Source organism: Mastigoproctus giganteus, chromosome 11, assembly GCF_048544385.1.
Source record: "Mastigoproctus giganteus isolate SK-2022 chromosome 11, ASM4854438v1, whole genome shotgun sequence".
In the NCBI taxonomy this organism is placed as follows: Eukaryota; Metazoa; Arthropoda; class Arachnida; order Uropygi; family Thelyphonidae; genus Mastigoproctus; species Mastigoproctus giganteus.
The window spans coordinates 176400888-176413223 of NC_143585.1; the positions used below are offsets into that span (position 1 = coordinate 176400888).

At 42.1% G+C, this 12336-nt stretch overlaps 1 protein-coding gene across 1 annotated transcript in view; it reads right to left on the minus strand.

Annotated features, from left to right (window-relative positions):
• Positions 1-12336, minus strand: part of LOC150078586 (voltage-dependent calcium channel subunit alpha-2/delta-3-like) — a 713185-nt gene that overhangs the window by 254447 nt on the left and 446402 nt on the right. The gene's annotated exons all lie outside the window — the stretch shown is intronic.

Sequence of the window (12336 nt, forward strand, 5' to 3'; positions counted from 1 at the left end):
TTTAACTAATTCCTCTTCTGATATTGTAAGTAGGTCCCATTCGGTTATAACGCCTTTCGAGGAATTTAAGGTGTTGTGCGGAGTAATAGATACTGGCAGGCCACCGAATGTCGTTGTTTTGAGCAGCCACTCGGAATGTTTGGAGTTGGCTGTTTCAATTAATAGGTCTCCAGATTGCAGTCGTTTAACCATTTTTGGTGTTCCAGCAATCGATTCCAGAAATCTTTGGATGACGAATGGTGATAATTTGCCTACAGGTTGGTTGGAGAGAGAGTGTATCACCAGAAAGTTTGGCATTTCATTGCACTGAACTTCTCTTCGGAGCCTTTTTGCTTGGTTCACGTCTTCATCATTAGGTTTGTCTAGCCTTGAGTTTGAAGGCTCTAGAGGTGGATATTCATTTTTATCCATCGTTGCTCCTTTTAGCCCTGGGGGATAACTTTTCCCCCAGATTACCGGCCCCGCCACGGGGAGGCAGGAGCAGTGCCGCTCGGAGGCCAAGCGGTTGAAGTGTTAGTTGGTTAATAAAACAAGAAATATAGGAAAAAGAAAGGTGTGTTTCCTTTCTGTGTTCTAACTTGTGGTTTTCAAGTATAGAACTAGTTATAAAAGAAAGGCTTTTGCTAGAAACGTAGGAACTTAAAAGGAAATAACTTCAATCACTTTAGAAGAGCGCTCTATATATCACCAGAATATCGCTTGGCCTCGAAATACGCTTGGCACCCGGGGCCACACTGGGGAAGACTTTTACCTCAGACATCTTAGGTTCTGTGGTCGTAGGAACGAATGAATCAACTAATTGGCACGATTCCGTCAATCTCATTCTGGACAATCTTTTCCCAACTAATGACCCCTTGGAAGATCTTCCCGAACATGCTGATCCTCGAGCACAAAATGTTAATTACTATTCTCAGTCCTTAACTGACCCCTTTACCATGCTGGAGCTCGATGCAGTACTGAAAAAAATCAATCCCAGGGAATGTTCGGGAATGGACCTTATTGAATAAGTCTTCATCCTCAGGTTCTACAAATTAAGACCATCACACCTTTTGCTTCTGTTTAACAAGTGTCTAGGAGACAGCCAGTTCCCTAAGTGTTGGAAAGAGGCATTGCTCCGGCTCATTAAAAAATCAAATAATCCTTCGACTGAACAACGGTCTTTCAGGCCTATTTCACTACTGGCTAACCTTGGAAAAATATTAGACCGCTAATGGCCGACAGAGTTACAACTTTGTTCCTTTCACAGGATTTAATCTCATCTCAGTATGGCTTCACACTAGGCCGCTCCTGCGAAGAGGCCCTATTTGATCTGGTCCTGCACCTGAAGAACTCAACCTCCAAATATGAATTAGCTATTTTTGTCGACTTCGAAGGAGCCTTCGACACTGTATGGTGGGAAAGTGCTCTTGATCGTCTCCGTGCCGCCACATGCCTGCCCAATTTGTACAAGCTGTTCCAGAACTACTTTTCAGAGCGCTCCGTAGTAATAAAATCAAAATTTCTTCAGATCACAAGACCTGTTTACCGGGGTTGTCCTCAGGGCTCTGTCCTGGGGCCTCTGGTCTGGAACATGGTTCTACAAAATTGGCTTGGTAACTCCTTTGGCAACACACAAATTGTAGCATTTGCGGACGATCTCACCATCATCGTGTCTGGAAACTCACGCTCTGCTCTGGAAGCTAACGCTCAGCATGTTTTGTCCAATCTCTCCATCTGGACCAGGTTAAACAAGCTCCACATAAATCCAGCTAAATCCAAAATGATGATCTTCAAGAACAAACGTGACCTGCGGAGACCCCTGAAAATCAAGATCTCTGATGTGCAACTGTCTTTAGTTACGCAAGCAAAAGTCTTAGGGGTCACTATAGACCACAAACTCTGCTTCTTCCCACACCTCCAACACCTCAGCACCAAAGGTTTTTCTGCCTCCATCCTCAGAGTCCTCGAAGTGATTGGGGTTTGTAGAAGAGAACGTTATCGACATACTACAAAGCAGTATTCCTACCCATTGTAACTTATGCCGCCGGTGTGTGGTTCCACCGTACAGTAATTATAAAAATGAGGAACAAACTGAACTCCATTCAAAGAGGAATGATCCTGGCCACCCACCGTATATGCAGGACTGTCTCCACGGCAGATATTCAGGTAATTGCGGGCACTCTCCCGCTTGATTTGTTTGCAATCTTCCGTGGGCTCTGCTTCAGAATCAGAAAGAAAATACCAACTGTATTCTGGATATCGAGCTTAATCTCACTGCAGATGATAAGCGTAAAAAAACAAGATGTTACAATGAACTGGTCAACATCTGGCAAACCAGGTGGAATACGTTGCCACAAGGCACAGTAACCAAAAGATTCCTCCCCGAGGTAAAGTTTGCAATGACGAAAACTGCAAGATTCTGGTTCTCTCTCAGCTTTGAGACATCCTTCTTGGTGATTGGCCACGGCTCCCTGAATGAAAAGCTGTACCAACTGGAGCTTCTCGCTACCGACCTATGCTTTTGTGGAGCCAAGGAAAACTGCTACACCTTCTTTTTGACAGTGAATTGTACGAGGATCTCAGAGATCAACTTCGGAGAGGCATTCCGAACTTTTCCACAAACCATGCGTATCAAAGTAATCCAGACTCCAGACAATTTCTCTTCCCTGCAGGCCTTTGCATCTGGCATTTTTACCCGGCGAAAGACCTTGTATGCCAATGCCAACCAAAACCAAACAAACAATTCTACAGCCTAGATTTCACACTTGCGAAGGGGAAGGCTAAATTAATTTATTTTTATTTTATTATTATTTATTTTAGTTCGGTTTTTTTGCTAAATTTGCCATACGTATAAATTTTTATTTTATTTTTAATATATAACGTTATTTTTTTATTATTATAATATATTACCTGCACGCACCACTAGCTTTTTTTATTATTTATTTATTAGTTTATTATTTTTATTTTACAACCTGCACCACGGGTAGTTTTTTTTCTCTCCTCTCTTCCCTCTGGAATGGGCCCCCAGAGGTGCCTGGCCCACCTGCTGATGACACTAGGTGGATGAGTCTTTCGAGAGTGTACGTGTTTTACTGGGAATGACCCACTTTCCCGAGGTGTGGGCGAGTACCCAGAATCATCTGTCCAAATGACTGATCCAGACAACAACAGAACACACACACAATACACACAGACCTACGTCACACACATATCTGGCCCATTTGTTGCGATACTGTTCTTCACAGAGATACGAGGCGGAGTTAAACAAACGTTCTAGGTGCTGCCCTTACATATACACGTGTCAATATTTGTAAAAAGAGAAGTGTATCTCAATGTGATGAGTAGAACACTTTCGTATGATACTCTCCAGAAATTAAAACAATTAAAAAATCGAAAATCTTACATTACAGTAATAAATAATTAACAGTATTTAAAAATAGAATGAACATAATTAAAATTAAATTTAAAAATTAAAATTAAGTAAAAAATTAACTACATTTAAAAATTAAGTAAGCAATTAAAAATTAAGTAAAAAATTAATTTAACAAAAAAATTGCAAAACGATTTTCCTTCCTTGGACATTAAGTATTTTGGCCTCGTTAAATAAAAAAAGTATGTTTTTCATTAACGGCATAAAGGCTAATTCTGACGCTGCCGAACGAGAAGCACGAACTGAGGTCTCGTGTTGATTAACACGAAAATTCACAGGAAACCGCGTAGAACCCTGATAAAACGAATCGCAATCACCGCAAGAAATGTATACTAAGTTATTTGTGTTGCGAACGAGGAAAGGACCAAGCGATTGTTCAGTATACAGTAGTGTGTAATTTTCGTATTGGCCTGGCTACAATTTTAAATTCGGTATCTTTAAAGAATCTGTTAAGTTGTTTGTGCCACTGTTCAACATATGGGACAGAAATAAAGTATTTTTTGATATCACTATTGTTGATTGGTGTATTTTTTTGTATTCTATCCTTAGCTTGTACCTAATTCTGTCTACTGAAGCAAAGGGGTAACCCCTGTTTAAGAATCTGCTGATTAATATTTGTATTTCTGAGCCCAAAGCAGATTCCGTCGTTGAATATTTATAAGTATTGAGAAATTGATTAAACGAATGTAAAATGTCTTGGATAGTGCTACTATCGGTAAAAATTAGAACATAATTTAAATACCACCTCCCATAGTATGTGATACGGGGCAGAAAAGGCGTCAAATGTATCTGCTCAATCGTTGAGAGATAGATCTCCTATTAGGCGGCTCAGGCTTAATCCCATTGGGAAACCAAAAATTTATTTGTATACTTTGTCTCGAAAGGTGATATAGTTGGCTTCAAATAAGAGTTTAATTAAGTGAAAAATTTCCTTAATAGGAAGCTTCGTATAATTAATCGGTATCGATTTATTATTTAACATATCCCGAAGGATATTTAACGTGTATTCAACGTTTACATTCGTATATAACGAGGTAACATCTAGTGAGAATAAATTGTCATTACCGCCAAGTCTACAGTCCTTAAGGTTATTAAATAGTGTATCGTAGTTCTTAATCCTAAATTGTATCGCCTATTTAAAGGGTTTTATAATGCTATATACATGTGTGGCCAAGGATGGCAATGTTGAGTTTCTGTAGGAAACAATAGGCCGAATAGGAAATCCTGTGTTATGTAATTTTAGCTGACCGAAAAGTGCAGGAATATTGTATGTTCTGGTCTTCAATTCCTTTAACTGAGCCATAGCAATGTATATTAATGTTACGGAGCCATAGTAATGCAAACCCATTTTTATTTGCAAACTCATATTGGGGTACGATTGTTAATACCTGAACCAAACGTAAGGCTCATGGATTTAGCCCTAAACCTTAATTAACCACGCAATGGGTGAAACAGGGACGGTCCTACTGAGGACAGAATGAGAACGCTTGATCCTGGACTCACATAAGGACGGTAAAAATGGCTGCAGCTTCTGTGACTATTTGCACTGTGGCCAGTCATTCAAAACCATGGTTTTGGCCGGCGCCACACACAGAAAAAAAAAGTCCTTCCTGTACACATTGTAATTCCCATATTCCTTTATGTTGGAATGACACGAATATCCCATAATGGCTGCCTTTTAAATTAAATTCATTAAATTTATTTAATCTGCTCCTAGCATTAGTGTACAGTGGTGTCCAAACTTTTTACGTACGGGGTGCAAAGTTAGATTTGTTTCGCGGGCCGCACTGAGTGATTCCAGAAAAATTAGTGTTACATTTTTCCTATCCTGTTACCTGTAAAAGGAAAGTTTGTTTTCATGTTACAGTTTTTTTTTTCCCAGGCTATATATAAAAAATGGAAATTTCCAGCACTTATGTGCAACAATCTGCCAGTGATTTGTTTTTTTAGATTTTATTAAAATTATAAAAACATGACTTACTTTTGCATTTAAATACCCACTTTAGAAAGTTTACAACCTGAAAAGGATCACTGCTTTTCAATATTAAGGTGAATTAATAAATATAATGATACACCTAAAATTTAAAATATTCAAAACTTTATTAGGTACAATACACAATAATGTTTGCTGAGCAACACTTTACATTTAATGAGAAAATTTTGGTTGATAATTTACAAAATTTAAAAAGCTGTTTTAGATCACTTTCCGCGCGAGCCGTGTAAAATTTATTCTCGGGCTGTATCCAGCCTGCGGGCGGTAGGTCGGACACCACTGGTGTAAGTATACATGCACATATTTTACCTCTTAGTAACCGTAACACGGCCCATGTATTTGCGAACCCCCAGCAGGGCACCTTCCTTCGACAAGGTGCCTTGCTGGAGATCCTCGTGAAAATCTCCGAAAAACCTTACTTTCCGTTTTCTGCTGATGTTCCAATAGAAGCGGTGAAAGAACCACTTTCACCTCTGCCTGGGATTGTAATTAATCTATTATTTTCTGTATTTCCCCTCCCCCAAGCTGGCAATTTTCCGATTCCCCTAACACAGCCTTAGATGGCATCAGTGAATATTCTTGCACCGCTTCTAATATTTTATTATTATGTTCTTATTTATAGTCGGGCACATGATTGATTTTGATTTTTTGTGGCGCAAAAACAGCAGGGTTATAGTGCGCCAGGAAAAAGTTAAAATATAAAAAGGTAAGACTGGCAACTTGTAAAAAGCTACTTCGTCTTAAGGTGCATACAGTCATAAAATCAGTACAATGACAAAAGCAAATTGTTTATTTCATATGACTGTATACAAATTGATCGACTTTAAAAATTTAAAAACTGCTGACACATTGTCGTTGTCATTTAAAATCTGACTGAGTGTATACGGATCAGTCAGATGGGTAAAAGCAGTAAAACGAGCATTTATAAAACTAGAACAATCACATAAAATGTGTTCGACGGTTAAAACGGTGTCGCATTGCTCACACATAGGAGGGTCATCAGCCCTCAGCAAAAAGGAGTGTGTCAAATAACAGTGTCCTATGCGGAGCCGAGCAAGAACAACTTCCTCTTTACGATCCCTGCGAAAGCTGGACCGCCAAGGATGGATCACAGGCTTAATTCGACATAGTTTGTTTGTAGTAATCAGTCGATGCCACGAATCTTGCCACTGAGATTGCAGGTTACTACGGATCACTTGCCTGTAGTCTGTATAGGGGACTAACAGGTCAAGATTATCCGTCAGGGCTGTCGATTTGGCTGCAGTGTCAGCCAAATCATTTCCTCTAATCCCGATGTGACTGGGGATCCAGCAGAAGCGGATATCGAATCCGCTTGCATCGAGGCTGTATATTATCTGCTGAATTCGGGACAGGGTTGGATGATTGGTGTGTGACATCGCTGATAAAGCCTGTAGTGCACTCATTGAATCGGCATATATAATACACCGTTGGTAACGGTGTTTTCTTATGTGATCTAGAGCTAACTCTATGGCATGCAGCTCTGCAGTGTAAATGCTGCAGTTAACAGGTATCTGCTCTGATATGGTTTTATCTGGAAAAACAGCAGCAGATCCTACATATGATTCCGACTTCGAGCCGTCTGTGTAAACTGGCAAGAAGTCAGAATGTTCTGCACGGTGTTGTGAATAGAGCTGAAAGTAGACAGAGGGCGGAGTATTAGACTTCGTCGCAAGTTTGAGCGAGAAGTCACATGCTGGTGTTTGTGCATGCCAGGGTGGAAGGGGCTCCTGTGATGATCGAGCAACCTTGTCTACCGAGATGTTAAGCTCATTGAGTAGCTCTTGAACACGAATGCCGAATGGCCGATTGGCATTGCGTCGTGTGTTATAAAGATTTTCCCATCGTGGCTCGAAAACGGATGTCCACGTGGGGTGGTCCGGCAGGGACTTCAGCTTGAAGGCATATTGCAGAGACAACTGCATTCGCCGAAGCGACAAAGATGGTTCATTTGCTTCGGCGTACAGACTTTGGACAGGCGTAGTTCTAAAAGCACCGGTAGCAATGCGGATGGCTTGATGATGGACGGGGTCAAGCCAACAAACAGCGCTATTTCTGGCAGATGCATATACCTGAGACCCATAGTCCAATTTTGAACGTACAAGTGCACGGTACAGACGTAGAAGAGTGCATCGGTCTGCACCCCAAGAGGTAGAAGAGAGAGAGAGAGCGGAGGATGTTAAGCCCTCTCGTACACTTCGTACGTAGCTGACGAATGTGTTGAACAAATGTCAACTTTTTGTCAAAAATGAGTCCCAGGAATTTCGCCTCTGATACAACTGGAATGGTGCTTTGTCCAAGTCGTAATTCAGGCTCAGGGTGGAGGTTACGTTTGCGACAAAAATGGACGCAAACGGTCTTCTCCGGTGAGAACCTGAATCCATTGGCCGTGGCCCAGGTGTTAACGCGGTCAATAGCTTGTTGCAGTTGTCTCTCAATAACCCTCATATTGCATGATTGAGAGAATATGCTGAAGTCATCGACATAGAGTGCACTGTTTATAGTTGGAGGAAATTGTTCAGAAATAGAATTTATTTTAATGGCAAAAAGCGTAACACTTAAGACAGATCCTTGTGGTACCCCCTCCTCTTGGCAAAAAGGCCGTGAAAGGGAGGATCCTACACGAACTTGGAAATAACGGCAGGATAAAAAGTTTTTAATAAAAATGGGAAGGTGGCCTCTCAGACCGAGATTGTAAAGGTCTTTTAAAATACCAAATCTCCAAGTTGTGTCGTACGCTTTTTCCATGTCAAAGAAGATGGACACCAAGTGTTCTCTTTTTAGGAAAGCATCACGGATTGATGTTTCCAGTCTAATTAAGTGGTCCAGTGTGGACCTGTTTCTTCGGAAGCCGCACTGAAAGAGGGAGAGAAGGTCGTTCGATTCTAAATACCATAAGAGACGAGCATTGACCATTCTCTCCAATATTTTGCACAGACAGCTGGTCAGAGCAATAGGACGATAGTTTTTTGGACATTTAGGATCCTTTCCCGGCTTAGCAAAAGCAAGTATAGTTGCCTTGCGCCAGGTATCCGGAAAGTGCTCTTCAAGGAAGATTCTGTTATACATGAAAAGCAAACAGTCCATGGATTCTGGTGAAAGATGTTTGATCATTTCATAATGGATGTTGTCTGGTCCAACAGCGGTAGCCTTTGTATGGGCAAGTGCTGTTTTTAGCTCGTGGATAGTAAATGGCCCATTATATGGGTGGGAACCCTTCGATGTGAATTTAAGGGCCTGATTTTCAGTCTTGCACTTTAAGACCAGAAACTCTGGGGAGTAAGATGACGTTGCAGAGATCTTAGAAAATGTTTCCCCAAGAGCATTGGCTATTGCAGTAGAGTCTGCAATAGTACATCCATTATATTCAAGGACCGATGAGGGGTGTGCTGTGTATTTACCCTTCATTTTCCGGATTTTTTCCCAGACTACCTTAGAGTTGGTAGACTGGTTAATAGATGATGTAAAACGGATCCACGATTCCTTTTGACTCTGACGACGGATGTAGCGTGCTTTGGCTCGTGCACGTTTAAAGGCTATAAGGTTGGTCGTGGTAGGATATCGACGGAATATCCCCCACGCTTTGTTTTGAGCCTTTTTGGCTGCTGTGCATTGTGAATTCCACCATGGTTTGGGAAATGGTGGAAACCGGGCAGATGTTTTTGGAACAGCATTCGCAGCTGCTTGGACAATATTTTCTGTGATGTACTTAACTGCATCATTGATAGGCTCCTGACTGACTGTGCTACGATCAAAATTTGCCTGATGTTGGAAGGCAGTCCAGTCAGCCTGATCAATCTTCCACCGTGGTAACCTGAAGGGAAGACATGGTCTCCCACTGTGTAACAAGGTTATCACAGGGAAGTGATCACTTCCGTATGGATTCTCCTCCACTTCCCAAGTGAGTGAAGGGAGTAGAGAAGGGGAGCAGATAGAGAGATCAATGGCAGAAAAAGTACGGGTAGGCATGTGGAAGAAGGTGTTTGTTCCAGTATTTAGAAGGGAAAGGTCATTGTCATTGAGCATACGCTCTATGACTCGTCCCCTTCCGTTGATGTTAGCACTACCCCACAGGGTATTGTGTCCATTAAAATCCCCGAGAAGTAAGAAAGGGGGAGGCAACTGCGTTAGAAGATCATCAAGGTCTTCCTGGGAGATATCAGTCCCAGGTGGCAAATAAATAGAGCAGACCGTTAATAGAAATCCCACTGTAAGGCGAATTGCAACAGCCTCTATGCTGGTTGTAATTAGCAAGGGCTGAACTGGAGTCTGATTATTCACAAGGATAGCCACTCCTCCATGAGCAGGACCATCCGCAATTCTATCCTTACGAAAGATTGTGATGTTATGCATGGTGGGATCATCATTTGCCTTTAGATAAGTCTCCTGCAAGCAAAAGCAAACTGGCTCGTGCTTTTGCAGGAGGGCCTTGATGTCATCTGTATTTCGCCGGAATCCACGACAATTCCATTGTAGGAATTTAGCCATTATTTTGGCTTGGTGGGTCCATCAGGCGGCTTCCGAGGTGCTGAGGGCTTACTTTTATCAGTCTTGGCTTTATCTTTTTTGGGGAAGAATGGACGCTGTCCGGTGTCCATTTCTTCCTCCACGAAGAGTTGCAAGACTGAATCGTCCGGTACCTCCTTGTCCTCTACATCCATTGATTCTGTTAATTTTGGTTGCTCTTTTTTACCACTTGGTTTTGTTAGTGGTGGGGCACTAGGAGGTACGGATATTGGAGTAGCAGCTGATTGTGTTTTTGTGGTGGGCTTTTGTGAACTCAATAAATAGCGGGCAATTGGCGTGAATGACTCTCTTGGTGGTATAGTCATATCTGTTTGTGTACCGATAGTGCACTTCGCAGAAACCTTCTGAGCATATGAAGGCTTCCCGCTATTTATTGGTTGTATGCGTTTTCTAGCCTCTGGGTAGGAGATGTTAAGCTCCGTTTTTAACTTTTGTATCTCCTTTTCGTCCTTCCACCGCTGGCATGCTCGAGAGTATGCAGGGTGCTCTCCTTGGCAGTTAATACAGTTAGGCTTAGGAGCTATACATTCCTTGCTCTCGTGATCTTTAGCACCACATCGAGCACAGGCAGGGTTACCACGACAAGCTGTTTGTGAGTGGCCGTACTTTTGACATTTAAAACACCTCAGTGGGTTTGGAACATAAATCCTCACTGGGCAGTTTAAGTACCCTGCCTTGATGGAACTTGGAGGCCTTGGGGTGTTGAATGTTAGGATGAGAACTCGGGTAGGGACAAGATTCCCATCCTTACGCATGGATATTCGCTTGACAGCTGTTACTCCTTGTTCTTTTAATTCAGAGCAGATCTCTTCTTCAGAAACATGAAGGAGATCCCACTCTGATATGACACCTCGTGAAGAGTTCAAAGTTTTGTGAGGGGTTACAATAATGGGTATTCCCCCTATAGATGTGGCTTCCAAAATTTTTTCTGCTTGATTTATATTCGATGCTTCAATAAGAATATCTCCAGAACGCAGCCGTTTTACGGATTTGGGTGAACCTGCCATCCCTTCTAATCCTTTCTGGATAAAGAAAGGTGACATTTTCCCTATTGACTGCTCTCCGGTGGAATGGAGAATGAGGAAAAGCGGTGTCACAGATGGTGTTTTCTCCTCAGTTCTGGCTCTTTTAGCAGAATTGCTCTCTTTCTTCCGACGATCGATTAGGTAGGGGCCTTGTTGGGGCCCCAGAAGAAGAATTTAAATTACTCATAGGAGTAAAGAAAAAATGTCTGATGCCTAAGTACCTCACCCACCACGGAGCCCTACGAGGGGGCGCCCACTCGTGAACTAGCAGGTACTGCGTACACGAATGGGACGCCGAGTTCGCTTAGAACACCATACCCACGTTACCAATAAGTCTTTATCCCGTCCCAGGACCAAAGGGAGGGAGACTTATTGGAACGCAGTTGACCCTAGCAGTATAAAACCACCCGCCGATTGATCCCAGTCGAGCCGGTCCGGGACCGCCCGTCTTGTCGAAGCAGGGGCCAAAGTGGTGTATTTAGGCTGGGCCCCTCAACCACCAGGATCCCCCTTTCCGCTTCCACGGGTCGCGGCGCACGGCTGCACACGCCGGATTCCAAAGATGTAACCCTGGAACCAAGGTATGGGCGTTAGATCCCAGTGATGCTAATCTGGTAAACCAGCAGCATCACTGGGAGGTCTCCTCACCACGTACAGGTGCCCACGTCGAGGGGTAGTCGGGCACGACCACCAGGTCAGTGGAGTTTACAAAAAACCATCAATACAAACGTCGTATTCAGCAGTCAACCCTGGCCAGTAGCAGTTACTGGCCAAAGGGTGAAAATACATTCCAGCATATAATACTATATACAATTTTAATGTAGCAGTACAGTATTAAGTTTAATTAAGTGGTAAGCCTTAAGCAGATAAGTATTTCAAGCACTGTATAAGCCAGATAACTAGTTTTGCACGTTTTGCATAGATCAGATGACAAATATTACATGTATTTTAAAAGCATAACGTGATTTGACCCACAGTAGCGAGAGATTCACCCTAATTACATAAGCACAAATATTTTCAGCGGAACAGCTTACATGTCACAAGAAACAACGGAACTTCAGGTATGACAGTGATACAAATTAATACAAAATAAAAACTTGAAAGTTCATTTTACTGTTTATTGCAGTCCGTTTCTCTCGTGGGAGTGGAGTGGGGTAGGTAGGACTTATCTTGAAATCTATTTCATGATCAGATTGGCATTCCTAAGCCTCGCCGGCTCTTGTCTGGAAGATCAGGATGCTATATGTTTTTTTTTTTTTTTTTTTTTTATAGGAGTTTTCGAGCACTTCTTTTCTGTATGATTTCTTTGAGCAAAGTTTTTCAGGGTTGATATTTAGTTTATTAAATAGCTAGGAAGTATCTCC